Source organism: Felis catus, chromosome A2 (assembly GCF_018350175.1).
Source record: "Felis catus isolate Fca126 chromosome A2, F.catus_Fca126_mat1.0, whole genome shotgun sequence".
NCBI classification, from domain to species: Eukaryota; Metazoa; Chordata; class Mammalia; order Carnivora; family Felidae; genus Felis; species Felis catus.
This window is the reverse complement of record NC_058369.1, coordinates 145,711,165-145,715,874: the sequence shown is the minus strand read 5'-3', so window position 1 is coordinate 145,715,874 and position 4,710 is coordinate 145,711,165. Positions and strand designations below refer to the sequence as shown.

The 4,710-nt window shown below is 52.6% G+C and overlaps 1 pseudogene; it reads left to right on the top strand.

Annotated features, from left to right (window-relative positions):
• The first annotated feature begins 809 nt into the window (after positions 1 to 809).
• Positions 810 to 3,909, top strand: LOC109497799 (annotated as a pseudogene).
• The last annotated feature ends 801 nt before the right edge of the window (positions 3,910 to 4,710 follow it).

Sequence of the window (4,710 nt, the reverse complement as noted above, 5' to 3'; positions counted from 1 at the left end):
TCAGCACAGCGAACGCTGCTTTTAAAACCAGAGATTCCAGAAAGTCTACAGAAGCACCCCCTCTATGACAAGGATCCGTTCCCCACTCTGTAACTCTGCGAGGTCCCTCTCGTTTCCACCCCCCCACCCCCCCCTTCCGGTGCCCATCTCTGTGGCACCTCCTCCCGTTCCTCCTGTCCAAGAGCACAGGCCGCTTCCGCAGATCCCACAACACACCCCTGGCTGCATCCTGCTCAGACCTCCGGAGGGAGCCCTCTGCCTGCCTCTCAAGGCCTCACCGCCAGTAGCCCTTTTTCCACCCAACGGCTCCCCCCCCCGCCCCGCCCCCCCCCCCGGCGGCCCCTCCTCTTCCAGCCAAATTCATCTGTGCCATGACTCCACCATTGAAAAGGCTGAAAAGGTGCCCACGTCACGTGCTCTGTCCAGTGTTGCCAGTATCCTGTGCGTCATGTCGTCACTCTTACTGACCTTCCAAACTACACCTGGTCAGCTAAGGAAGACAAGGCCAGCAGGCACTGAGACTGAGCTGATGGTTCAGGTGGCATAAATGAAGTGTGCAGGGGGGAGGAGGCGGCAGGACAGGGGCTGCTGCCCCAGGGGCCCTGGGCTGGAAGGCGGCCCCTGACCCCCTAGGGCCGGGAGAGCTAGGGAGGAGCCCTGCCGCTTTGAGAACCCAGAGCCTTGGTAGATTCCAGCAGGGGTTGCAGTGAGGGAAATGGAGGAAATGAGGTCAAGGCCCAGTCCCTGATCCCGTCCTGGGCCTGGCCTTGGGCTTTAGGGGAGGGGCGGAAGAGGCAGGAACTGGAGAAGAGGGGCCCTATCCTGGAAGAGGAAGGCAGGGAGAGTGCCAGGTAGGAGGCTAAACCCAGAAGAGGATGTCTTCTTGCAAATGAACCCGGGATTCTTGTTTTTATTCAGGCCAACAGATCAGACGACTGCCACAGGAAAAATACTTTGTTACTCTCTTTCTTGACTCATTCTGGGTGGAAGCGGCGCTGGTGGTCACGGTTCAGTCACTGACATGCAGCTCTTTGTCCTCACCCCGAAGCTACACGCCCTTGGGTTGACCGGCCACGAGATGGGTGTCCAGATCAAGGCTCGCGTGGCCTTGCTGGAGGGTGTCCCTCCAGAAGATCAAGTCGTGCTTCCGGCAGGCACGCTGCTAGAGGATGAGGCTGCCCTAGGTCAGTGTGGAGAGGAGGTCTGAGCACCCCGGAAGTAGCTGGCCGCATGCGTGGAGGTTCCCTGGAGGCCATGGTTCCCTGGCCCGTGATGGGAAAGAAAGAAACGGAGCCCCAACGCGGCCGAACAGGGGATAAGGAAGACAGGCCTAGCCAAGCGGCGGATGCAGTAAACCGGCACTTTGTCAGTGTTGTGCCCAACTTTGGCAAGATGGGTCCCAAAGCCAGCTCTTAAATCCATCGTAATCCTGCCTTTCCCCTGCAAAGCCGCTTAGTCCAGGGAAACAAAAAACAGAAAACAAGAAACAAAACTCTTGTTGCTCACAGTTCCCAAGAGGAGGGGCACACCGCTGCTGGAGCCTCGCTGGGAGCCACCAGCGTCAGGAATGAGGAGACAGCATGGGCCGGAGGCTTTATTGTGGCTTTTGCCGGAAGGATCGGACAAGGCAGGGTGTGTAGGCAAGCAAGGCAGGATGGGCTGGTTGGGGTAATTTCGGGGGGGCTCTGGCTCCAGGGGCAGCCCTAGTTGTCTGGTATCTGGCCCTGGGGCGATTTAGGGTAGGACAGTGTCCTGACTGTAGGAACCTGATAAAAGGAGGCAAATGTGGGGGAGAGGGGCGGATTGGTTTGCGTATCAAAGGTAGGCTCACAGGCGAGTTGTCTGCTATTTCTAGAAAGTAACCATGGGAGGGGCTGTCCCTCTCCGGGCCTGCAAGGCCCCAGAGATGCCAAAACATCACAAAATACAGAAAATTAGAAAGCAGAATGTCAGAATGTGCCAGAGCATCAGTGAGCCTTTGAGATGGTGTATGTAACCTTGCTATGAACCCCACCCAGTGAGCTTGGGCACAAAAGAGCGATGTGAAAGCAGGAGGCTCCCAGGTGCCGGCAACAGCCCCCCTGGATGGTCCGCTGGCAGAATAGACCCTTCCACTCTCACTCACATGGGGTGGGCTCAAGCTCTGGCTTTGGAGTCAGATCTAGTTGAGTACCGCCGTGTGACCAGGGGTAAGTTACTTCACCCTTCTGAGCCCAAGAGGATCGCTGGGAGAATTAAAGAAATGTGAGGACAGAAGCTTCTCTACTAGATCAGGCTCCTCGCTCTGAGCTGCACGACTCCTGCCTCAGAGACCTCTCTGTAATTGGCTAAAAAAAAAAATGCTGATTTCCTGGCTCCGCCCAGACCTTCAGGTGAGCAGGGCCTGGGCCACACTCAGTAAACTGAGTAAAGAGAGCAAGACCAAGAGAAGTGGGGGGTGTTAGGGAGACGGTTCAGGTAACAGGGAGACACTGGGGCAGTGCTGAATCGCTCCGGGGAGGTGGAAGCCAAGGCCGTTAACGCCATTAACAGGGGAAGCTGGCCAGGCTGGGTGGGCTGTCACCACTAACGGCTGGCAGCAGGCAACCAGGGCCCTGGGACACAAATACCAGCCCCAGAGTGTGAGGAGCTCTTTCTGGTGCCACACACCGGGCTGGCACCCCTCGGCCGGGTCCGCAGACCTGCCGCAGCCCCGGGACTGAAGTGGGAGGTGTGCAACTTCCCACGACACCATCTTCAGTCAGCTCTCTGAGACCCAGAAGGAGAAATGAATTCACGTCCTCAGAGGAAAGCAGAAATGCCCTATCCTTTTCAAATTCCTAGCAGTACCTGTACATTCCAAGCTGTGGAGAACGGACTCTTTGCTTATTTATTTTCAGATGGCCTTTTTTTTTTTTTTTTTTTTTTTTTTTTTAAAGCAAGTCCATTTTTTCCTGGTCATCTCTGATCTGCAAATTCCGTGAAGGCTAAAAATCAAGAGTGCTTCTCTTGGAACATTCCTCAACCCTGCCTACTCCCAACACCACCACATCTTTGTATGACTTCTGATGGAGCAACGTTTTGCTGAGGTGATTTTTTCTCCCCCCCAAGGTGATTTCACCGAACTCTGCAGGCTACACCCGGCTATCCCCATCTTCCGGCCGGCGCCGTGGCTGTGAGTCCAGACCTCGGATTCTAGAGCATCCCTGTTTTCTGAAATGCCTGACTCCTCTTACCCAGGCTTTCTTGAAGCAAGTGAGGTGAAATTAAGCCCTCCCACACTCCTTTAAAAATGTATACTCTAAGTTCCAGTTGTCGTAGTAACATCTTCACGCTGCCCTGCTGCCTCTTCTATATTTTGGTGCTGATGGGCCATCAGTTACCATGAGAACGGGAGTGCCTCTGAACAGTGAATCTTGTGGAGCTTAGCTTTGTGTCTTGTGAAAAACAAAGCCCACGTCCACACGGACAGCCTTGACGGAGCCCCGACAGTTTAACCACAGAATGGGACCTGGGGACCACTAAGAGTTTCAATTGGCCTTCTGAATTTTATTTTGAAAAAAAGGTGTATTTTTTGAAAAGATTCGGTTACTCTCTTGTCACTCTGAAGTGGGTAGATTAGTTTTAAAAGCACATGACTAAAAAAAATAAAATAAAATAAAAAATAAAAGCACATGACTTCCTTCAGACTTGAAGACAGGTCCGTTCACTCACGCCACGAAGCTGTAATCATTTCCTGAGCCATGCTTTGCTCCACTTCCCCAGCCGGACCCGCTAGTGACGGGGCAATGCCAACTGACCAGGGGTTCCCTGCTGTTTCGGAGCCATGGTCGATGCATTTATCCCCTTTCAAAGCTGAATGTTTGAAAAATGTAAGCTCTCTGAGTTCAAGGACATAACACATGCTTCTTCAGAACTCTCTGCATAGCCCCCCCCTTTTTTTAATTTTAATGTTTATTTTTGAGAGAGAGAGAGAGAGAGAGAGAGAGAGAGAGAGAGACAGAGCACAAGCGGGGGAGGGGCAGAGAGAGAGGGGGACACAGAATCCGAAGCAGGCTCCAGGCTCCAAGCTGTTAGCACAGAGCCTGATGCGGGGCTTGAACCCACGAACCGCGAGATGATGACCTGAGCCGAAGTCGGACGCTTAACTGACTGAGCCACCCAGGCGCCCCTGCACAGTCCTTTTTGTTAATTGATTTGACTTTAAGCTTTCCATTCTGATGTACAGAATGAAGTGCTGGCTGAGAATTTAAAATAGTTAATTTCAGAAGATTTGTGTGTGGGAACAAACTTGAAGGTAGGAAGAAACCAGTCCCGCGGTCTGAATAGCAGACTGCATCAAAAACACATCCCTTAATAAGTCCTATTGCCATAACTACGTAACGTGTATTGTGTGTTTCCCAGGTTCTGGGCACTGGGCTGAACATGTGACGTGTAGTATCTCATTTCTATCTTCGCAATACCCTGGGAAATAAGTTCTGTTTTTAAGCTTTCGTTTTACAAATGAGGAAACTTGACCCAGAGTCACACACCTAACTGTCCGGTGGAGCTGGGATTTGATTACAGACATCTTGCTCCACATCCCATGCACTTGACCTCCAAGCTAAGTAAACCTACAGTTTACGATGACATCCTAAATCCAGGGCCAACTGGATGGGTTTTGTACATCTGTGCAAACGTGAGCAGCAGATGACAGCATGAAGACCGTGCTTTAACTGGTCATTCCCTGAA